The following is a 25,484-nucleotide window of genomic DNA, read 5'->3' on the forward strand; positions in this document are numbered from 1 at the left end:
TAACTTCAGAATAGATTGAGGAGCACTGGAAACTACTGCTTTTACAAGCTGCTTTCAGAAAATCAAGTTTTTGAACTTGAAAATCAAGTTGCCCTGATTTGAGGGCAACTCTAGGTATTAGTGAGTTCAAAATACTAGGTGAACAAGTGATTAGACATTGCAAAAAGACAAGTAGATACATAAAGAACTTGGAGAGAGCTTCTTTGAGGCAGCATTTTACCTTTGAGAGGAAAAAACAAGCCACTCAGGTGAAAATTGCTAGCTCTTGCTTCATTGTCAGCTCTACTGAGGTGCTGTCTCTCAATGAACTTGAAGCACCCAGGCTTTACCAAACTCAAGCTAGGTGAACCAAGTAATTTAGCCTTTTGCAAGAAGAAGAGTGATGATATGGTATTTGGTGATATGGGTTGGTGGTATGGTATGGTGGTGATATGGGTTCTTTATACAGGTGCTCCATTAGAAATCTACTATCTTAACTAAACGTTTTTTGAATGAGAATGGTGTTTCTCAGAAAGCAGACTGTTCAGTCCTATGCTGTGGAGCTATATACTCATGTTAAACTTGTTAAACCAGCAAATACACTTTGGGCAAAAATGATGGCTGGCCTAAGGCCAAAAGTATTCTTTCTTTATGATAACTGAGAAAAGTTGTCTTTGATATAACTTGGTGCATGACAATATGTCACTCAGTACACAAGATTCCCACCCACTCTGTTGCCTGACCTAGAGCAGTGAAACAGTTTTAAAATACTTAAATGTAGGTCTGTAATGCTATTCTCTCTCTCTTCTGTCATATCTGCCACCATAATGGGAAGTATCAAAACTGCTATTCTGTCTAAGGTGGCACTCAACTTCTCTGGAATCTCTCATTTTAGAATTCTAGTAAGGTGCTGTCTTAAACAGATGGGTGAGTTATTGATGTGTTATTCAGCTGTGGTGGCTGAAATACTGGCCATCTCTGGCTACTTCCATGGTCAATCGTGCAGATCAGAAAGTTAATCACTTGTGAGCAAGGTGGCATGGCTGAAGTGTCATTGGCACCCTGAGTTAAGGAGCTAGGCTATATGTAGAGCTGCTGATATATGAGTGTGTTGCACTCCACTGGTATGCAACTTCATGTAGTTTCCTGCAAAACTTCTATGTGTACCCTGTCCTGTTTAAAAAAAAGAGAAAAAGTGGTTGTTTTTTTTTTTTTTTTGGTTTGTTTGGTTTTTTTTGTGCATTGAGATCACCTGTTTATTGTTATCCTGAATTTACTGTAATTTAGGCATGTTTAAATAATGTTGTTAGAGAACAAAACTTGCCCTTTTGGATTTAATTTTCTCAGCTTTTTCATATGACATCACTACTTGTAGACAGCAAAATCCTTCACACTAACACCGAAGGTTGAAGGAAGTCAGAAATTTGTAGCTGTAACAGCAATAAGACATGACAACTCTACATTACTCTTTGAGTGGGGTTCAGTACATCTTTATGCAAAAGATTTTCAAAATTAATATCTGCCAGTCCACTACAAGAATGTTTCTTTCCTCTTCCGTTTGCCTTATAGAGGGTGCTATGTAATTTGACAGTTTCAGTTCCACTAAACATCTTTTCTATCAGAGAGAATATGGCAGTTCAGTTAAAATTGGCCATAAAATATGCTAAAATCAAGTGTCAAATATAGCTTATGTTACTTCAGTCAAGAACTTCCTTTTTCCACTATAAAGCTTGATTTTGCATCTGCTCATAATAGACAAAAATAAAAATGTTACTCGTAGATGTTCATGAGTTAAAACATTCCTGGCTTATTAACTTTTACTTGAAGAAATAAAGCTTCTAAATCAAATGTAACATTTATTGTGTGAAAGCTGCGTATTGCAGCTAATGCTCTGAACTCTAAAATCTTTGTGGACCTTATTTACTTAAAGCTCCTATTGATATCAGTGAAGCTGAATTACTTGCTTATCAGCATTAGTAGTAGCAGTCCTAACCACTGTTTAAGAAACCAGTACAAACTCTGTCACAAATTCATCACATAACTACATAAAGCTGATGTTTTGATGGATTGGGAAGTACCAGCCTTTTCTGCAAATGATCCTTGGTGTCACAGACATTATTATATTTGAGAAAAGACCTTTTAAGAAGTTGGGTAAACTTGATGCATCCATCATTAAACACTCAGGTTCATTAATGACATGGAATTTTACCTGTGTACAACTGTAGCAGCTTCTAACTGACGGTTCATCTGAGAGAATTGGGCCTAATAAGGAGGGCAGAGGTTCTCAGCTAATGAGCAAGTCAAGGTTCTGATCTATTAGGTTAGATAGAAACTACCTGTCTTTGAGACTTAAAATAAGACTCTGGCTTTGGACTTGTTTTCAAACACTTATTAATCATCAGTGGCTTAATTCTGCAGAACAATTCACCTGAAATCTGTGGAACTTTTCACAGGAGAAAAAAATGCTCTATTGGGCCACAGAAATACAGAACGTTCCTTGTGACATTGTTAAATCTTCCTCAAGCCTTCAGCCCCTGTTCTTCTACATGCTGGCTCATCATCCAGGGAGGATGAGCTCAGTCTTGGTTCTTTTTCACTGCTCAGCCACCTCTTTAAGTCTGTGAGAAATGTAGTAATTGACAGAGCGATTCCTTATAATCAGAATTCCTGACTAGTTGGAGAGAAAGTGTACTTTTTTTTATACAAGAAAAAACTTCTATTCTTAGTGAAGCCCTAGCTCCACATGCTTAGTAGAATGTTTTTCCTTTTTATTTGAAAAAAAGTCAATATTATTGAGATTATCATATCTATTTTTGTTAAATATTAATAAAAATGTCTATCATTTTTTAAAAAATATACATTGGAACATTCAGTCACAACATAAATAAAAACAATAGTGAATTACCTGTGAAATAACAACTAATAGGTTTCGACATTGTGCTGAAATAATGTAACCCTGGAGCTGCTTTTGTCAGTTCTATCTGGTTCTCTGTGTCGTGACTTACTTTATAATGTAAATTGACCCCCAGAAAGCTGTGCTAAAACCTGATAGGGAGTTATCTCTACTTGACTTCTCTGAAACACTGTCCCCAAAACTGTTAATGTGCTTACACTGAGCACCAAGACCTTTGTGTTAATAGTATTTTGAATATGACTCGGTGATTTATTCTTGTCACCAGGTACTCTGCTGGAGAGGTGATTGGGGCATGATGTAGTTGGGATGTCATAGTACTTTGAAGTCATTAAAATTCTAGAATGAAGAGTGGAAAGAGGAGAATGAGCTGAACCTGTACACGCAGGTGATAGTCACTGATGGATCTGTAGTAGGTAAAAGATTGCAAAAGATTGTTGAACTAAAGACAGATGCGATCAGACATGCCTCAAAAGATGTCTTTTATGAATCAGGTATATGAAGACTAGTGTGAAATACAGTGTTTGGTAAGTTGTATGTAAATGCTTGTCCTCATTGAATAATGTCTGAACTTCACCACATTCACTATTACAATGAATTCTTCAGTTTAAAAGTACGTGATATTGTAATTTTTTTTTTTTAATGGAAAGTAGACATTCCCCACAAGAAACTGAAGCAATATGGCATATGATTTCTTTAAAAATTGGATATAAATAAATACAGTCGTTTTTCTCATTAATTCTCATGTATTTACATGTAGTATTCCCCTTAGTATATACACCTCTGAACCAAATTTGTTGAACTATATTACCTCCCATTGCCAGCACTGCTCTTCAAGGTACAGCGATTTGGGTAGCTATCCTTTGCTCTTAACCTAAGATCTAGTCAGTTAGTTGCTACAAAGTTTTGATTGGCATAGTTCCCTAATATCTGTATAATTTCCACCTCCAGAGAACATTTTGTCTGTGTAGTTCATGCGGATAGTTTTATCATAAGCAGTAGGCCATGTTTTGCCAGTGTAATCATCTAAAATATTTGCTACATAAAAATGTTACAGAGTTACCTTCAAATGACATTAAACATTTTGAGTGTAAGCGCAGACTCAGAGAATTGTTTGCTGCCTGTCTGTCTTAACATTTTTTTCAATAATTACTGCTAAGTTAACCTTGAAGTAGTTACACTAACACCTGTATTTTTTCTTTGGATAACAGAAGCAGACTAGTCCACTTTACAGATAGCTACTCAGGCCAAATAAAGATTGATAATACAGTGGCAAAAAACTGGTTTTATTCTCTGTTGCGCAGCTTGAATTCTTCCCTGTTCAATGTGTGACAAAAGAAATCCCATTTTGCGGCTCCTAAGTCTAAGCAGCACAAATTCTATTTTCACTTAGTCTATTAAGTGAGTCTGTCTCACAGTGTAAGACAGCATTACTCAAGACTGTGCTAATACATCTAACTTTGTTGCTACGCTATAGAAAGTAATATTTTCATCCTGTCATCTTTAGAAAAGTGTAAGAAATGATTTGAGATCCTGGGCTGTGGAGAGCCTGCTTTCAGAACCTGCTGACTGGTGCTTCTCTGACATCAACTGCAGCTTTGCTAAGGCAAAGTAAATGTCATAAAATGTTTTGTTCTATAGCAGACACTGGCAGATAATTGGCATCTGTTTTCTGTTGTCTAGCTGCCGTTCTCTTTTCTGAAGCAGAAGCTTCCATTCTCATCTAATTCCTTGTTGAATTCACTCTCCTAGGGGACTGAAAAAAATTGTTAAGGAAAAAAAAAATGAAGCATTCTGTAAAAGAAAACATAGTTTCAAAGTGATTTTTGTCCAATTAATTGTTTGGACTACTTGGGATTTCTTAAAATAATCCAAATAAATTCTCAAGAAATATTTGTCTTAACAACTGAAAAATTCTTCAGCTAAATAGTGCAACTTTCTGGATAATCTTGAAAATTTCCATTGAAATTTGGTTATTTTTGTCATCAGATTTAAAAAATGCAACATAAGATCTTTGAGTACAGTAGGTAGACTTTTCATTTGTATTCAGTCCTTGGCTAACAGGATACAGAATGCTTATCAAGATACATAGCTCTGTTCTGCTCCATACTGGTAATTTTTTAAAGCAGATAAAATAACACTCTGACACCAGGAATTCTTTTGAGTAAGCATGACATTAATACTCATTAATATCCGTTCAAATACATTGCCAGAGTGGTAATAAAATCAACACCTTCTAATTTTTATGTTTAAGCTAAGCCAAAGTGTAGTTGGTCTTGTCACTACCTGGCAGTGTGCCTGATATTTAAGATAACAGCATAAACACTGAATAAAAACATGATTTCTTTATTTAGTGAAGTCATGTTAAAATTTTATCAAAGCTGATATTGCTCAACTACATAAGCAAAATGTATGGCAAAGAACTAAGATTCAGGCAAGTAGTATAGGAGATGAAATCAGCATTAGATACCAAATAGCATCCAGAAAGATAATTCCAGTTTTTACACTCAGTGCTTCCTGTTTAGATAAAATCTTAGTTGCTTAAGTTTATGGGCAATATTTGCCCAGAGTAATGCATAATCAGATGCATTTTCTACATTATTTCAGATCAGACCAGCAGACATACACTAACGGTGGAATCTGTTCACAGCACAATTAGTTTCAGTAATATTCAAATTGTTCAGCCTTACAAAACGAGTTGCAAATTTCATCACTGCTGTAAAATGAAGATACAGTTTTTGATAATGTGAACCTTTGCTTATTTATGAGCAGTATCATGAAACAATTTGAAGATATAAATACGTAACTGTAGACAAATAGCCGCTTCCAGAGACCTAGCTCTGCAAGTTTTTTTTTTTTTTTTGCATGAGCTAATATTTCTTGTGCGATCATTGACTTATGTATAGTATCTGTGAAACATTTCTGCCTAAATCATATTCAGTGTCCCACATGCATCACTATTTATTTTTCCTGTTTAGATCCTAGCAGATTTAGAACCTGCATCATCACATAGCTTTATCAGATAGGCTACTACAATGTCACAAATGTGTCCTAAGATTGATAGGGCCATGACATACAGGAGAAAAACACTGTTACTGAGTCAGAGAAACTTGAAGCTATCAGGATAATGTGGAGAAGTTTTGCTTTGTAGTGCCCTTTTTAGCTGTACCAGACATGCAACAAAATGGCAATAATTTCATCTTGAGAATTCTGAATCTGTATTTTTGAAATAATAAGGTCTTGCTGAAGTAATTCTTTCTCCAAAATGTTATTGTTTTTCTGTCAAGGACAGTTGGCTTAAGCTTCATTTTGGCTTTAGCATTATTCGAACAGCATCCTGAGATTTGTCCTTCCCTGTCAATCTCAGTTACCGTTCCCAGTTTGATTGTATGCTGCTTACCACTCTTATGCTATTTTTCTCCTTCCTCCTTTAAATCTTCCATTACAAAATCAGTTAAAGTAAATTTTTTGGTGAAATATTCTCTATATTACTTTCAGCTCCTTTAATACCAGAACATGTACTGCAATTTTGAACAAATTTAATATTTTAAGAAATTTTCCTGTATGTTATGAAACCTGTGTTATGAAGGACGTATTAATGCTTCTTGCATTTTTAATAATATTTTTATAACACATTGCACTTTCTCACTTCTATTTGACACCTGAAAAGTTGGTCCTCAGTGTTTTTCTAATTTTACTTTTTTTCAAGTTGACTGGTTGATCTATTGCAAATGAGATCTAATCACCTTTGTTTTTAGATCCTCATAGCTGCAGCAGCATTATGACAGTTTTCTGCATTCTCCTTTCAACTGTGATTTGCAGCAAACTGTTTTTGAACTCTTGTCAAAACATAAACATATTGTTACTATTCTCTCACATAAATAGTTACAACCAGGCATCATTAAAAAAAAAAAAAAGTTTTCCCAATAGCAGAATCCTATCCTGTGTAAACACTCTGGCCAATTGAAATTTGAAATTTTTTTCCATGATGTGTAAATCATACAATGAAGGCATTTCTTCCTGTAACTGAATGACTATTTTTGCTGCAGTATACACTTAAAGCCACATTATATAATGGTACAATTCAGTTAAAAGGCATAGAAGTTAGGTTTTCTGTAACTTGATGTAGCAGAACTGGTTCTAATTATAAATGTTTAGGTATCATCACCTGAATTTTACATTTAAGCAGTTTTAGCAAAATTATTTTCAAAATATAGAATGTAAAACTTCATTCTTTTCTCTTGGAATATTATTCAGGTATATATTGCAGTTTTTCTTTAACTATTTTTTTCCAGTTTTGTGTTTTGTGGAAGAAATAATTTTATCAAAAGTTTCAGTGAGAACATTTTTGTTTGTTTGTTTTTTAATATATCTTGCTTACTACTTCTCTCCTAAGCTGGCCAGCTACTATCTTCAAGAATTTTTAAAATCTTCTCAAAAATTAGTATTTTTCCTATTTATTTTTCATGGAACTAAAAAGGATGCAATAGGTTCTGCCCTTTTATTTCCCAAAATTAAAGTATTTTATTTTTGAGACTTATCCACTGCATTTTTGTAGTTTTGATTTGTTGTTATTTTATTATCAGACTTATTATTTCCTGCTACCATCTGAAATGAATGAGTGAAGATGTAACTTCATTTCTGTTCCCAAGTAAATTGCTTCCTTTTCTGATGTCTGCTGTTTTCTTGTAGATCAGAGTTCCAATATGACCATGCTCTTGAAAGGGAGGCACTGAATACAGAGCACATTTATCAAGGCAAAAGTGCTTAACTATGACCTTAAGCACATGCTGCTGCTTGTTAGTTTAACTGAAGCTGCACAAACATGATAAAAGGTAACTGACCTTTATTCTGTGCTCTAGGTTTCTATTTGATGACGATCTCACTTTGTCCAGAGGTTTAACAAGTGTTTACTTTTTAACTAACTCTCTGATTACATGATTCTCTTTTCTCTACTCTCTTCCTTTATCATATGATATAGCTTTTTTAAGTCTCTGACATTTCAAGTGAGGGTCACTGTATTTATGCAGTGCCAAGAACTAGGAACAGTCTTAAGAGCTGTGTGCTCTTCCCCATTGTTCTGCAAATTAGTCAACATGAAACCAGATAGTGTTAACGTGTTGTTATGATTAAGGTTAATAAGCTACTGATTATCTCCATAGACTACAGTTCCAAACACATTATTTAAATGGATTGCTTTGTTGAAGTAGTTGATAAAAGATCCAAATTTCTCCTTGTGTGGTGTTAAGATACTATAAGCCTGCAGAGGAATAGGGAAACATTACACAACAGGAGCAGTTCACTCTGTCCAGTATGTTACAGATTTCTTTTATGGTCAGTACACTATAACTGCAAGATACACTGACAACATAAAGGTTCCTTGCTATGTTTCAAAGGTTTGAAACACCTGGAAAACAAAACAAATCAAAACAAACAAACAAACAAAAAAATAACTATCTTAATCAACCTATTGTAACCTTTCTGATATACGCAAGGAATTTTTCAAGTTGTCATTCAGTTAACCTCACTTTCTAAACTTGATTGACTTGCATGGCCACTAGTTGCATGTAATCTGCTCTTTCCCAGAGAAAAAAAAATGTTGTAGATCATTGAATTTTTGGTCTAATTTATTATCTATTAATTAATTTATAAATAAAAATAACTAGAACATGATTAATATAATTAGTTTCTACCTGAGTTCTTAGTGAAACTACCAGCTTGGAAAAACCTAGCAGTTAAAATCAGGAATTTTACAAATTATTTCGGATCATTTATGTGTTTTGAAAATACTGACAAGACTATCTTTTACTTTTCTAGCTTTTCAGGGAGATAATTTCCTTTGAAAATCACTAACCAAATCTAGCTTTCTCCTAATGGCCATGCCTCATGCTATGAAGCAATAAAAATGAACACACACAAAAAAGCAGTAAAAAACTTGAAAAGGTTTTCTCTAAATTTTTTATCCAAGAGTTCGGAGTACCACCAACTGGGTCATTACTGACAAGCTTGTGCTTTTACGCTTTATCACGCTTGTTGACACTCACATGGTCCAAAGAAAAGCAGCTGAACATTGGCACTTGTTCTGCCAAGAAGGCAAGGTGCATTGTGCAAAAGTGCTTTGACAATCAATTATTAAGAATCCAGAGATGACAATTCATATACATGTATATAAGTCAATAACCTTTGTGCACTTAATCCTGAGGGATCACAGCAGACAGTGACAGAATGTATCAAGGTCAGTGATAATTAAGTCAAAGTGATGATGGAGACCAAATGCAACCCACTCTAGTCCTAAGAAATAAAATCTTGCAGGGGCCTTTGCTAAAATATATAGTATTCTTTGGGACACTGTATGAAAATGGTAGGTTAAATTTCCAACATCTTCTACTGTGTTTGTTTTCACAAGTCCTTGCTTCTGCTCACCTTTTGTTACAAAGTAGATACCTAAACTACTAAATTCTGAAGGCTGGATCACTCATCTTGAAACCGCTCCTGCTTACCTTGTTCTTCAGTAAAAAGTTCCATATAACACAAATACACATTCAAAAAAGAAAGAAAAATATGCAAGCCTGATGACTGGCAAACTTAAGAATTTTTTTAAGCATGAAAATGAAGATGTAGAAGAAAATGTAAAGAAAATGAAAATGTAGAAGAAAATGTAAAGAAAATGAAATCTACAAGAAAATGTAGATCATATGCCTGTATCATGGGGTATTTGTGTGAGAGAGAAGCATGAAGATAAATTCTTCTCTCCCTGTACAATACTAGAAATGTGTTGCAAATTTTCATTTTCTTGAGTGAAATTGAAAGAAAATATCTCACTGTTAGAATCTAAACATGATGTATAAGTTCAAGAACTAGTGCTAAAGATATTCAGTTTTCCATATGCAATACGGGCACTTGAATAAATAACTTCTATTCAAAACAATGAGTTTCAGTACATTTCTCTTATGAAATTAATTATATATATGCATACCTACCTCTAGAAGATAATTAGTCTCACACACTATGATCAACGAAATGATCACTAGTAAAGTTAGGATCAAGAAATACCCTTTCTAAAAGACCAATTCAAAATTCGCAGGACAAAATTAGGGATACAAAATTCATCTGCTGGCAAGAGTTGTAGAAATTATGTTCTGGGTGTACACAAGCTGCATTTTTACTTGCAGTAATTTCTAAAAAATGTAGCCTATTAGAATTCACTAGCTAGATTAGGAGTCAAATCAGGTCTTAAAATATATCAAACAAGATATAAGCAAATAATTTGTCATTTTCATTAATATGATTCTTTCATTTCCTCTGAAAAAAATAATTTCATAGATCCATTTTGAAGATTTGAAGATAGAAGTTCTGGTTCTTCTGTCACTTAGAAAATACAAAAAAACATATATTTTAAAAGAGTCAGGAAGTGGGGTATCATTGTGATAAGGTAAAAGATAACACCTTGGGTTTGTGGCTTGTGTTACTGTAATGGCGGGATATTCTATAAATTCAGAGAAGTTATGAGTGTTCTGCATATATGCAGTACATCATGAGCTATTTATAAGACATGAACTTCACATCAGAATCTAAATTGATGTGGTATGTGAGAATTATTTGGAGAAGTATTATATGCTTGTCTTGTCCTCACACTTTCTTTAATAGGCTCCCATTATTAGCCTCTGTCAAAGTTGGAAGATTGGACTCCATAGCTGCCTTTGAATTCTTGGTAGACTACAGTCTGTTCTTAGGACTGACCTTGTCACAGGCCTTATTACACATGGCAGCTAGAGACACCAAGGTACTAGTTTTGTTTGCATTGGCAGATTTTTAGTGTATTTGAGGGGAAAACAGTAGTAGAATGAAAATGGAAAAAGATGAGCCTACTGCTTGGACACACTGGGGATATAAACATCTCCTAAAGTATTTCAGAGTTACTCTCTGGAACAGAAGGGTAGCAGGGGAAGGATGTCTCCTGGGAGTCATAATTCATGTTCCAGTCTGCTTATTGAATCGGGCAGCTCCTTGAAAGATTCATAGATTTTAAGGCCATTTATGATTGTCTTGCCTGGCTTGTGTGACACAAGCCATAGAATTTCATCCCTTCAGTGTTGCCTTCCCAGCCCATTAGGATTATATATTATCCCAAGTATATATGTACTTAATGATTCTCCAGTATTAAAAGAAATAAAAAATTAATGACCATAAACATAGCAACTTGTAAAGGGCTACTGAGCAGTAGAGACTGCAGTGCTGCTCATCGAGTTTTAAGTCATGAGAGGAAAAAGAAATTCCTAAAACCACTTTGAATGTTCTAGGTAGGCTTTCTATGTGTAAATTGAAAGTGGTGAAGAGAAACAGAGCAGTCTGTCCTATTATCTCTCTATTCTGGGGGAACAGTATCCATTCCCTTGTCCGTGGTGGTAGTGCCCTTTGCTGAATTACTGCCACATATGCAAGCAAAGGGGCACAGAGAAAAAGCAGAAGAGGCAGTATTATCATTGTAGAAGATGAATGTAGTGGCACTTCTAATTTATTTAGTATTCAGGATTTTGACTTTAATTAGGATTCTTTTGTCACATCATTCATCAAATGCACTTGAAAGAAATGGAAATTAACACCAAAGTTTCTGTTGCCTCAGGCATGCTTTTAATAATTTTACTAATTTTGGTTTATTGTTGTTCAGTTCAGTGAAATAATTTACTTTTGATATTTCACTTGACTGTAACTGAAATTCAAAAATGGTAGAATGAATATACACTCTTTAAAAGTGCAGTTTTGTGAAGCCCTGTAAGTAAGTCCTAACATGTCTTTTATAAAAAGAAGGGAGGAAAAAAAAAAAGAGAGAGAGGAAAAAAAGAAAGAAAAAAGAAAGAAAGAAAAAAACTTTTTTTTTTTTAAGGATAATTAAGTTGCATAATCTTGTTTAGTATACCAACTTTTGCTGTAGGATGTCAGTATCGAGCTAGGTAGCAGATGAATGCTTTGTGACTGCTGGAATGCCAGTAAATCACAGACTGTCTGTAACTTATAAATTGTACTTGTGTTTGGAGGAAATAATATAAGTTATTTGCTGAAACTATTCCTGCTTAAAATGAATCTCAATTCATCTACAGTAGCACTGTCTACATTGGGAAATGTTCCTGCATTAATTATCACTCCAGCTCCATGCCTGTTATTGTAAAATTTACATTATCCTGGCATAACAGCAGCTGTGTTGATAAATGATTCTCCTTACATCCAGAGCTTTCTGCTCATATAGCAGAGGTCCAGTCAGACATCTGAATAAAAAGAACGTGAACTAATATTACCATCTGAGACTACGCACCATGTCAGAAGAGCTACTGGCTGTCAGCACCGAAGTCAATAGCTGGACTTTAAAATTCATGGTTAATCTAAAATCAAAAGGTTTATTATGCAATTACTTCTGCAAGTTCTGTAATCTGATGATGAAAGTTTGGGTGCTTATGGAGATGAACTGCAAAAGCTAAGCAAGTACAAGTTCTGACTATCAGTTTTCCTGCTGTTTTAAATGTTGAAGATTGCTTCGTCATTAATTCTCTTTGTCCAGTAACGTGTAATTTTATGTAGCTTTTCCAAAAGTAAGTTCTTCTTCTCTCTCTCCCCCTTTTTGTGTGTACATGTGTTTCTTGGTTGCTTTTTTTTTTTTTTTAAATCAATAGTGAAGTATGAAGAAACTTTGTCTTTTCTGAGCCATCTTCTCATATGTAGCTGAAAGCTACACAGAGGAAGAAGAAATGATTCTACAGACCTACTGTCACACTGTGTTTCCATGGGTGCGTGGGCAAACTGATCTAGTACTTGATCCAGCAGCTGTCTGTGACAGAGAAGGTGGAACTTGACTGACGTCCCTTCCAACCCAAGCCATTGTATGGTTCTATGAATATATTCCAAATATCCGAAGGTAATGCTTTGTTGTATTTAAAACTTGCGTTCTTATTACTAAACATTTCCAATAGATCTGGAATCTCACTCCATTTTTTCTTCTAGTTTAGAAAAGCTGGAGATTACACTTCAGAAAGTCAAACTTTCTCTTAGAAACATATGGTGATGCAAGTTGGATGCATACTGAAAAGTAAGAACTATTGTAAAACTACAACACTGACACTGTTTGAAATTGGAGATAGGCTTCTGCTCTACAAAATGTTAAGCACACTTTTTGGTGGAGCTTTAAGATAACGAATAACATCCAAGACAACAAGAATTGCCTACAAACTTATCTAGCTCCTGTTGGAATCAATTAGGCATTTCAGTTAACTTAAATAGGAATGAGACCCAGTAAGTTTTAGAACACTATCAAAAAGACAGGACACTTTTTACACCATTATTGAAATACAGGAAACTAAAATGTTTTGGGACCCATTCTTTGCACTTACTGACTTCTGCAGTAAATCAGTTCTGAAGTATAATACAGTATTTCTAAGACCTCCAAAGAAAACATATATTTTTAGTGTAATGCAAATAAAAAGAATTGAGTCAATATGTCTTTAAGGGTTGAACAAATATAGTTAATTATAAACGTTTCTTTTCAATAACTGGTTCACTGAAACACAAGTATATTGGTGAAATTATTATGGAGATCAATTTAGTCTTAAGGAAAAACCCTGGCAGCAAAAACTGCAGTGGTGATTAAAAGATTTCTTTTATAATAGGACATTATAAACCTAGATTTTGTGTGTGCCTACAGCCAGTTCTAAGTATAAATAAATTGTAGCTCTGAGAATATTATCTATGCCTTGTACTTCAGAGCTGTCAGTCAGTATTTTTGATCATTAGCCATCTGTGATTATTTTAATTTTTGCCAGCAGGAGAAGGAACTCTTTTCCACCAGGGAGCTCTGTTATTACAATATAATTTATATGTAAAGAGCTCATTTCATTAGAGGAAAAAAAAAACTTTTAACATTTTTTTTCCCTAAAGTTTAAATGAAACTTGTAGCTTTAAAATATTTATTTTGCATTTCTTTTTGATGTAATTGGCATGGTCCACATAAAAGCATTTAACATTTTACTGGGAGAGTTAACAATAATTCTTTGTCTTTAGCTTAGTTTTTATTTAACATTCTCTACTGAAGAACTAGAAACTGAGACAGTTGTGGATTTGAACTATTTTACTAGATAAAGTATCATTTTTCATCTTCACTCCATTTTAGACCCTACCCGTGTCTTTACTACATGCTAGTTGAAATCCTTACAGGGTCATTTTAGATATACTTCCTGTCAGTCTCTTTAAAGAATGACTTTATAATGACCTTGTTTGTACTAGGAATGACTTGCTGAAATGAAAATGTGGCATCTCTTTGATTTACTGAAATGAAACTCTGCCCAACATTATAGTATAACACTATATTTTTATTGACATTGTAAAGGCTGACATTATAAACTGAGCAAGTTAAATTGGTTCAGAAGAATACTAACATAAAATAAATTAGTTTATGAAATTTACTTAGCTAATTCTGACTTTTTTTCCAAACAATCCTCACTTGTCAATGATGCCAAGTACCTGTTGCCATTATTTTCAGCCTGACCTGAGTTCTTAAATTTTGGAAGTATTTAGATGAAGTCAAAAAGCTGTATCAGAATGGTATCAACTTCTGTCTACGTATCATGCTTGTTTTTATCATCCTAAAAAGATAATGAAATTTTCTGTATACCAAGATATCTAATTCTTATGCTTTTACATGCATACTCTTTCATTCACCATAGCTGTGTTGCTGATATCATCTGTACTTTTAGTTTTTCTCTCATAGCTCTGCAAGAAACTGGCTGTAAAAACAATGAAAATTGACTAGTGTGGTTGAATTGCCTTTTCTTGATACAAGAAAGCTTTTAAGCTTTAATTACATTGTTCTTAAGGTGACTTGTGCCTTGTGTTTGATGTCTGAATTTCAATCAATTCAATAACCATTGAAATATAAGGCCAGATGAATAGTCACTGTCAGTTATACATATACTTCAGCATTTAGAGAGTGTTTCTGTTTTACAACATCCGATTACCTGGTTTTAAGATATACAGTTATGCATCACATAGCAGATCTTCCAAATTCTTTGATGAAAATGATGAGGCAAATTTTAGTAAACAGAGTGGGAACTAGTTATAAATGTCTCTCTACTGAACAAGTAAACAATCAAATAGAGCCTGACATGGTTAGGACATTCAATTGCACTCTATAATCACATTAATGAAAAACAACAAAACAAAACAAAACAAAAAACAAGAAGACAGTCAGAAGGAAGAAGATGCATTTAAGTAGAAAGAATTCTGTAGTGTAATAATAAATCTGTACTGTAATAATTAGTTGCTTGTATTAGCTGTTATAATTGGACTTGTTCAAATCTTGCACTCTCAGCTACTTTAGAATTTGCCATAGGTATCACCTGGTTTTGTACTTTCTGATTCCTTCACAAGGAGATCCATAAACAAAGGAAATAAAGGAAAATGATTTCTGTTCTATTCTTCCTCCTCTTCACTCTAGAGAGGAATGGGTGTTTTAGCATCATAGAATGGCGTGGGTTGGAAGGGGCCCTAAGGATCATTACGTTCCAACTCCCCTGCCACAGGCAGGGCCACCAACCTCCAGCATTTTCAGTACTGGCCAGTAAAAGGTTATTATTTTCCCAAATGAATAGTAACTTATGTTACCAGTGGAACTCAGCAAAAGTAAATAAGTAAGGCAAAATAACCATCTTGAGAATCTAATGACCACACTACAAGTGATGAAGAGGGATTTGAGGAGCATGAATACCTCAGATTACCTCAGCCCACGAAATGAAACCTTTGGGATCTCTTCTGTCATATTTGCTGAAATTGGCCAGTAAGTCTGCTGTTATAAAAATAGGAGTAGGTCATACACAAACACACCACAAATATATACTAAAAAACTCTCAAAAAATGTCAATTAGATTTAATGAAGATAATATTCTACAAGCTTCTCTGTTTGATAAGTTCTGGATTAAAAAACAACAACACTATGACAAAAAACAACTTTTGAAAATTATAAGAGCTTGCAATTTGTATAGTAAACAATGTTGTAGTAGAATCAGCCAGTATAAGCTTTTCTACATTTTTAACAAAAGTGCCTTCATATACTATCCAGGTTCTGTTAAACAAAATATCCTTGGGACAACCTGAAAGTAATTCATATTTTAACCCTGTATTGTTAAATTTGATTTGATTTGATTGAATCTATATTTATCCTCATGTGTGTAATGTAGCTCCTGGAGCATTCACAAACTTTATAATCTCAATCTATCAGGGCAAATCTGCAAGTAAAAAACCTCACTTTTACCAGCAGGTATTCAATGAATGCCAGGTGGCATATAAAGCACTTAGTGAATTGTTTTAATTGCATTTCTCTTGTATCTCTCAGAACTTGAGAAAGTTTCAGAAAGCAGAAGAGGATCAGGATAGATTTACTTGCTGCTTTCACCTTGTTCCGACACTGCTTGTTTGCAGAAAAGACTTGCTTACATAATTTCACTGCCTTTCTGCCTTTTCATGTGGGGACAATACTTAAACTGGTACAACACAAGCTATATTACAGTAGAGATGGACATCACAACTAATATGAAACCAAAGAGCAACATTTGCTGTACTTACTCAAGAATATAAAAGAGCTTTTAACCTAAATCTGTTGACATGAAGTGAAAAATGAAATGGTTTTCTCTTGGAAATTAAATAGAACTGAAAGTGGGTTTTGCTGTTGTTACAATTTCTGCCATTGGTTCATTTCGTAGAATTACTTCTATAATTTCAAGTGTAGCCCACCAAAGTTAATACAGTGCTACAAAAACATCATAAGTTCAAAAGCTCAGACTACCAGTCTTCATTTCATAAACTTATTTTTTTACTTACACCATTGTTCTTTCTGTTTTCTCTTCATGCAACACAACAAAGAGAATAGAGAATATAATGCATACTCTCTATTATCTAATGAGGATTTGAGGTCGGGCTGGAGACTCTTTAACATAGCTCAGTCAGTGAAGCTTTTGAAGGTCCATAATATAATCTTTGCCTATGGACAGTTAATTTCACAATAATCATGTTTAATTTCTTTATTTTCAAGACTTATGATTGGGATTTCTGAAACTGTTAGATTGTGAAATATTTACTGTATTTATGGAATACGTAAAGGAATCTTTTGGAGTATGGATATGGCAAGAAGTCTTATCCTATAATAACTCATACTGCTGAAGTAATTCCATAAAATCATGATGAGTTAATGTAATTTGGAGATACGAGCAGACTGATGATAAAGGAATGGTAACTGTGCTCCATTCTTGTTTGATCTTTGTAATGTAGACCCTAATAAAACTATGTGAAAACTTAGGCAGTAAGATTAATTGTGGTAAAAGATAATTAAAGGAAAACAGGGATAAAGGAATCAATTAAAACAAGGTGAAATGACAACTTGACCTCTCTATATAGTCAGTATATCTGACAGCTGTATCCTTTTTCAATTGTCCAGTATTTCACAGCATGAACTTCTGCAACATATAGTTGACTTCAGATGGAATTTGAGAGACATTAAAAGAGTAATTAAGTGCTCTTTGTGAAATGCATTGTCCTGTAGTATATGAAGAAAAAAAAGAAATGAATTGAGAGTGTTCTTTTTCTAAAATCAAGACCTAATCAGTGTTTCTGGACTGAGTCAGCTCTTCAGGATAGTTCTCTCTGACTGGAGATTTTTTGTGAAGAACATTGTCAGTCCCACTCTTCCATATTTTTTCTTTCTTTTCACTTTCCTCAGCCCAGCTTTGCAGGTGTCTCAAACTATAGTGAATAAGCAGCCACACTAAGATTTTTATCAGAGTATTTGAGTTTTTATGAACTAATATTAAAACTTTATGCAATTGTTTGAGATCTGTTTCATTTTATATCTTTTAGACTTTAAATAAAAGTGCTTAGAAAACAAAGCTTTGCAACAGCTTAACTTATCCATTCAGTGCTCATTTTCTTCATACATTTATGTTAACTGTCAGGTGCCTATAGTTCAAGAGATCTGAAGTTCCATGGCCCATTAAAAAGTCTCAAGAAAGAATTTCTTTGAGAAGCCTGTATAAGTCCTCTTGCACTTCTAAAAGAGATGTATGTTGTGTGAAGGGACAAGGATTAATCTTTTATTTTCCTTTTTAAATTAGAAGTATAACTTACTGACAGTAGTCACATACTCCTCCTGTTGTCCAAATGTTAACCCAACATTCAGAAGGCATGGGTTCAATACCCTGTTGTGGTACAGACACACTGACAATCAATCTGGTGTTCCATTTCTACATCTCCACAAAAAAAACCCACCCCACATCTACTCACCTATACTCCAGGGATTTTATTCAGGTAAATATACATGAATATTAATATCCTTGAGAGCATTATATTTAAGATATACATAAATAATAATTTCTAAAGGTGTACATACAATTCAACACCTTGAACCAGCAACTGCAGTCTATATTGAAATCTGAATTTATAGCATTGACTATATCGGGAATTTTGCTTGATTAAGAGTAAAAAGATGTGTTAGTACTCTGAAAGTTAACAAAGCATCTGTATTCCAACTTTAAGGTAAAGTAGGAAACTTAGTTCCAAGGCCAGTAGCAATCAAATATATTATTTAAAGAGGAAACAAAATACAGCCTTCCAGGCATTCATTTGTTTAAAAGAGTTCTTTGTATTTACAGATCTAGTGAAAACAAAATCCCTCTAATACATTCACTTAATGCTTTAAAGTGTACGACATTCCTTCTCACTGAAGGGAGGCACCAGAGTGATTATTCAAAGGCAAACTGAAACAAGAAATAATAGAACATAATGAGGAAAATTCCAGCCATTGAGACTCTAGAGGAGAGACAATCATCTTTAAAGGATAATTAAGAACTTTAGGGGGGTTAAATCAACTTCAGGGGACACCCTGGGGCATTCAGTTTCTGAATTTTTTTGTTTTATTTCAGTATCAAAATGTAGGTAAAAATCTGTCAGTTGTCCCCATGCCCATGTTTTATATCATTACTTCTTCAAAAATTTAACTAGAGTGAAATAATTCAATTAGCCAGGATTTTATTTCATCCAAAAAACCTCATGTTTTCTTCCTCCATGTTTGTCACTGATAGTTTCATTGTTGAGTTGCTGTGAATTTTTTTCAGTCTGATAAGCTCAAGGTAATCAAGAGCAAGACAATCACATGCATTTCCTGGCATTTTAAAATGCTTTGAAATTAATTCTGAATTTTGTATTTTTATTATTCTAATGATTAAGCAAAAAGAAAGAAAGAAAGAAAGAAAGAAAGAAAGAAAGAAAGAAAGAAAGAAAGAAAGAAAGAAAGAAAGAAAGAAAGAAAGAAAGAAAGAAAGAAAGAAAGAAAGAAAGAAAGAAGGGAGGAAGGGAGGAAGGAAAACATCAAATTAAAAAAAAAAAACACAACAAACAAATAAACAAAAAACACCTATCTTCCACATTCCCTCTTTCAGTGTCTTATTAGCAAGACTACAGTCCTCCAGAGTCAATTTTCCTAATAGAGACCTCCCGTACTATGTTGGACAAATGTCATGTCCCCTGGCTCTCTCCATCTTGTAATGAAAATTAGACCTATTGCCAAGTACACCTTGCTGATTGCTTCCTACCTGCTGCTAAGGATAATTCGTGCAGTGTAAATGAAGACTTCAGCAGTTGGTGAAAGTAAAAAAGGTACAAGAAAGGACTGATGTTCAACATTTACAAAACACAGCTAATAAAGACACAGGTCTGCTTGGCTGAAAATGTGTAAAGTATATGAAAGATCTTTATGTTTTCATAATCTTAATTATACCAGACATCATAAATTAGTGTTTCAACTGAAAAAATGAATTACATTTGCTATCAGCTTTTCATTTGCTCAATCCCATACCAGGAATCTGGTTGTATTTGTTCCCTTATTTATTCTGAAAAATATGTTACTGAATGTGCTGTATGTGATTGCCTTTGATTGTAAGTAATTAAAGAATTTGCAGTTGTTACTCTTTAGAATGTTGCATCTACCCAGAATGTTATTGTTCATTTTTGTTAATTGTTACCAAATATGCTTTCAGATAACTTCTTACATCTGAAAGGAGACCATGGCATTTCAGTGGGAAGGTAGTGTGAGGTGGTGAGTTGGAATGGGAGACTGAAATACAAGCAGTTCCAGTCAGCAAAGCTCTCTTTTCTACATGGATTCAAATCCATCTAGCTTGTTCTATTCCTGTCAGGTAACAGGTCATGCTGCCTCTTGTGTTTGTTCTGTGCTATGAGAACATTTGACGCTTTTGTGGGAGCAAAAGCATTTACTTTTCCTAGTTCACTTTTTTTAGAGAAAGCATATTATTAATTGGAACGTATTAACTGGAAGCATATTATTTCTAGCTATTGAGGGACAACTGCTGTATTTTACATCCAGTTTCTTCAGACAGACCTGAATTTAATTAGGAGTTACAAGGAATAAAGGTAAAAACAGTCACATTTACCACTAAGAAATCGCACTGTGCTTGTTATGAAGAACCAGCTTACTAATGCTAGATGCAACATTCTGTATATTTTCGGGACTAGCAATTCTCATTTGTTTGGATAAATATTTAACATTTCACATGCAGGTTCCAAATACAGTTTTCACCTTTGTCTTCTGTAAGAAGGGCAGCAAAAGAACTGCATCAATAATCACTTTATCTTACATAAAATGCCACCCATTCTCTTTCTTACTCTAATGAGCTGTCTAATGTCCTGTCCACACATACGTACTTACAGACACTCTTTTTTTTTTTTTTTTTTGTCTCTTCTGAGTAGTGTTTGAGGCATCTTCTAATAGTAGTTTAAAATACCTTCTGTAGTTTGACAGCTAGTCTTCCATATCGATCTTCACTGCATATCCTTCTAAATTTCTTGTCTCTTTTCATGCTTATTACCAGCCTCCTCAACAAATTGTTTAGACATTGTGATATTCTAGAGCTTCATAGTTATATTGCTCTTTAACATGCCTAGACATTCTCTCTTTCTCAATTGTTTTAGTTCTTTTCACCTCTAAAGATATACTAATCTAATTCACAGTGCTTTATCTGAGATTTACAAAAAAACAAAACCCTTTACATATGCTACATATCCAACTGGAAACCTTTTGTTCACCTGAGTTCTTGACCAGACGCAGCAGCACACCAAAATGAATAATATATCTGCACATTGGACTGAGGTGCCTAAAGCCTTAAAATGCACAGCTGCAGTTTGCAGCAAGAAAATTGTAAAAAAAATGATTTGTGTTATAGCCATTGAAGATTATAGTGAGCTCCTGAAAGACCTGAAGGGTTTTGAAAGCCCCCTGCCTTACTCAGGAATTGATAGACTTCCTCTCTTTTCAGGATTCAGCCCACTCAGCCAATGAGACTGAAAGACACTAAGAATCTCAGCTTCGTCTTTTAGCCACGCTACAGTGAACCAAGCTGAGTTTGAGGGTTTTTCCAGTTAACTCTTGACTTTTCTACACTTCAGAATTCATCAGAAGTTACTGAAGGATTTTGTCTTATCAAAATAAGTGAAAATGTTAGTTTTGTTGTTCAGTATTTGCTGAGTTCTGGAAAGAGAACAAAGAAAATATTCCCTTGTTTCATTTCTCTTTCAATGAGCAGTCCAGAAAGGACTTGGAATTGGACTCAGTAATCCTGGTAGGTCCCTTCCAGCTTGGGATATTCCATAATTCTATGACTTCAGTATCAAATCAGAGATGTTGGTAGCACTGTTCCCGCTTTGAATGGCAGAGGTGGTTTATTACTGTTTTTGTCAGTCTTTTGAAGTTCCTATGTTGCAGAAGGCTCAAGGTATCATTTCACTGCATTGGATGTCATTTCTCTTCAGTTCTAATGACAGTTCTGGACCTCAGAAGTGAGGGGTCATGCTCCTGTCCAGTGTTATCTTTTCCAATAACCAGTTCATTGTTTGTCTGCTGGTGGTGGAATGAAACCACCCCAGCACTTCAAAGTGTTAGCTGTTTATTTTCTGAATTTAAAACAGTTCTTTTTTTTTTTTTTTTTTTAATCTATCTCTTGAAGATTCTAGGTGACTTTTTTTTTTTTTTTTTTTTCCCCTGAGTAATAATGGTAATACTGAAATCAAGTCAGTGAGTTTTGCATGCACTGTGAGAAAAAGGGCAGCAGCTGTCACCACTGTTAAGAATAATTTATAAATTGTCTGATTTACCCTTCTGGGGTTATAAATGTTGACAAGTTAACATCAGGGCAAAGGTAGATCAGTCTGTCAAGTTCCTATTTTCTGCTTTTTGCTCTTCCACAAAGTGCTGCACTAATTGATTGATTTGATTTTCAGGAGTTCAGTTACATCATGATGACACAGTCCTCAATATGAATTTGAAGAGTAGAATTGTTTTTTTAACTTGTTTTCATGTTGACAGGATCTCTGCACCCTGGGCAATCACTTTGTTTTTCTTACAGCTTTGCTCTTTAGCCACCCAAATGTTGAATGTCACTCAACCTTGTCATATGTTTTTCTTGATGTTCTCCATTAGTCCCTTACACACTTTGCAGCAATCTAACAAATGTGGATACCCTTTTGCAAGTCAGTATTCTGGTTGTTTGCCATATTTGGCTTTCTTTCCTTATGCTGTTTTAAGGGAATTTCTTAGTGAACATCAACTTCTCTCTGTAAGATTTCTCTAAACATTTGAAAGAGAAGCTACCACAGTAATGATCATTTAATTAAATTACTGTAGACATCAAAAAATGAAAATCACACATTTGAACTGTCACCCACAGTTTAATTTCAGCTCAAAACTTTCTGAGGGAATTAGGAAGTAATAATTCAATTAGGTGTCTCTCTGTGCTTGAGCTCTTTCTGAAAATGAGATTTAAATTTCTTCAGAAAAAAACTTAAGTAATCGTCCAAAATTCTGAGCTTCTTTTACAGACTGAGTTGTCCTTCTAAACCTTGTGAATCTCCTGTGTCATGAATACATTTTTACTTTCTTTCTCATACCATCTTCTGTACTATATTTAGTATGGCATTCAAATTCACATGTGTATCAGCTGTTATTTTTACATATGCAGGAATACAGAAATAAAATAATATAATCTAGCACTGAACACATCAGAAAGCAAAAGTTTTCAGGTAACTACAGCTACAGTTTTGATGATTTTCTGAATCCAGAGTTAATCGATAGACGATGACATAGGCAGACTGTGACATGATACAATAATCTTGATTACCTTTCTAAAACAAAACAAAGCAAGCAAACAAGCAATGAAAAAAAAAAAAAAAAGCACCACAGACAAAAGTTATGTAGAAGGAAAAGTTATAAGATGATATTAGTGGTTCTTCATATGTGAGAGCTTGAAAATGGACTGTGAAGTCATCACAGTTAAAAGAAATAAAAAACTGTTGCGTATGTATGAGCCGTTATTCATGAAATTATTTACAAGTGTTTAAATTTCAATGATTTGAGTAGAGTTTAGTATGTCCTTCAGTGTCCTTTCATGTTGAAGAAAGGTAGACTGGTTAGAAGCAGGAATGCACAGGCTGAGTGTTGGGTCTGTTCAGCGTGGAGAAGAGAAGGCTCCAGGGAAACCTGACAGTGGCCTTTCAGTATCTAAAAGGGATCTATAAGAAAGGACAGATTCTTCAGCAGGGTCTGTTGTGACAGGATAAGGGGAAATGGTTTCAAACTTAAAGAGTGGAGATTTAGACTGGATATAAGGAAGAAGTAAGGGTGGTGAGGCACTAAAACATGTTGCCCAGTGATGTGGTGGATGCTCCATCCTTGGAAACGTTCAAGGTCAGGCTGGATGGGGCTCTGAGTGACCTGATCTAGCTGTAGGTGTCCCTGATCATTGCAGGGGAGTTGGACTAAATTATCTTTAAAGATCCCTTCTGATTTGAATGATTCTACAATTCTACACAGTTCATCATTTTCTTTTTTTTTTTCTTTTTTTTTCTTTTTTTTTTTCTTTTTTTTTCTTTTTTTTTTCTTTTTTTTTTTTTTTTTTTTTCAGAAACGAGGCCTTAGTTGTGAGGATCTTTCAAAACCACACAGTTGGAAAGAAATTTTCATCCTAGCAAGCTTCTACTCTTTGCAGCTGCAGTTTTGCTGATTCTCCAAAGTAGAGTTAATTGATAGACAATTTGGCCTATGGACTTTAAATAACATACTAGAAATCTCTGTTTTGAAGGGAGGCGGGTTTAAAGTTGATTATTCCCCTAAATTTTTCAAACTAAGTACTAGAGCTTGCAAAAATATTGCTTTTGAATCAGACTTTATTTCTGTAGATTTTATTAATATATATATATATATATTTATCAACTAAGACACAGGAAGTTAGAACCTTTTTCCTGGTACAGGATACATTTAGCTACCTTAGCTTCTCCTGTTCACTTTTTGAAGGCAGAATAGAAATCTGGGTTAAATAGGCACAAGTCCTAAGCAGTAATAGCCATTTAAAAGTTCCCAGTTTTGTTTCCAAACTTTTTAGGTTCTTAACATTTCTGACCCAGAATTTAATCCTTGAAAGTAAACAGCTTTCTTATTCTTCAGGCCTGTTCTTCCTGATCTTGAAGACAAGTTTCACTGAACATCTCATACCCTCCACTCTTGTTATGGAGGGTCCTGTTAACTCCACATCCTTCTAATGGTTTTTCCCCACTGTCATCATTTCTCTCTGAAGCCTTGCATTTCTGCCATTTTTTTTTTGTTTTTCTGACATTTAAAAAATAACTCAGTAATATCATGTGCCAGATTAGAATCTCATTTCTTCATGCATTTGCCTGGTAAATAGTTTCTCAGTAACAGCTGCTTCTTGCTTCAAGATGAGATTCAATTTCTATGGCAAATACCATAGCTTCCTGGAATGTTTTTGGCCATTTTTTTTAAGTTAGCTTGAACTGAAAATCGACATCAGTTTTCAGACATGTTCTGAAAATAAATCTCAGTAGGTTTTCCTCTAGTTTTTCTGACGTTCTTTCTTGACTTGATCAGCAGGTAGTAAATTCTGGAGCTCTCATGGAGATGGGCCTTTTTTGTATTTCTAAAAAAGATACTTTCTTTGAGGTTTTGCCATTTATTTTCACTGTGAAGTTATACTGATGATCCATTTATTTGAAAATTAAGAGGTAATTTACAAACAGGCATTTCATGAAACCATTACTTGAGGGACAGTGGTTAAGCTTACAAGTGTCAAGATGTTTTAACATATGTTAAATATTAATTATCTAGTTTCTAATTTAGTCTGGTAATGATATAGCCCTAAATTTAAAAGATATATCTACTAAAATACCTATCAACCTACTATGTTTAGTGTTTTAGCATAAAGTAGGAACCGTTAATTAAATAATTCATGTCAGAAGTTTAAAGGCAACAATTATCTATCATATTTTACTTATCTATCATAATTTTGTTTGAATTGAAAAGGTAAAGAATGTTATCTATGGCAGGAATTATAAATTATTATTTTGTATTCCTTTTTTTGTTGTTTTCTTTATATTAATAGATATTCTATCTATAGATTAGAAAACATGTATATTCACCTGGCTATTGACTGAATGTTTGTATTAAATTACAGCTTTTATAAAAGGCCCTTTTGTCATAGAATGA

The 25,484-nt window shown here is 34.2% G+C and overlaps 1 long non-coding RNA gene across 1 annotated transcript; it reads left to right on the forward strand.

The window, feature by feature from the left end:
* Window positions 1-146: 146 nt before the first annotated feature.
* On the forward strand, window positions 147-21,820 carry LOC121109882. Its single transcript, XR_005857635.2, has 4 exons — window positions 147-3,417; window positions 7,583-7,725; window positions 10,538-10,673; window positions 12,556-21,820. It is a non-coding gene; the product is annotated as an uncharacterized LOC121109882 (long non-coding RNA).
* The last annotated feature ends 3,664 nt before the right edge of the window (window positions 21,821-25,484 follow it).

The sequence above is a fragment of the Gallus gallus genome, chromosome 2 (assembly GCF_016699485.2).
Source record: "Gallus gallus isolate bGalGal1 chromosome 2, bGalGal1.mat.broiler.GRCg7b, whole genome shotgun sequence".
Taxonomy (NCBI): Eukaryota; Metazoa; Chordata; class Aves; order Galliformes; family Phasianidae; genus Gallus; species Gallus gallus.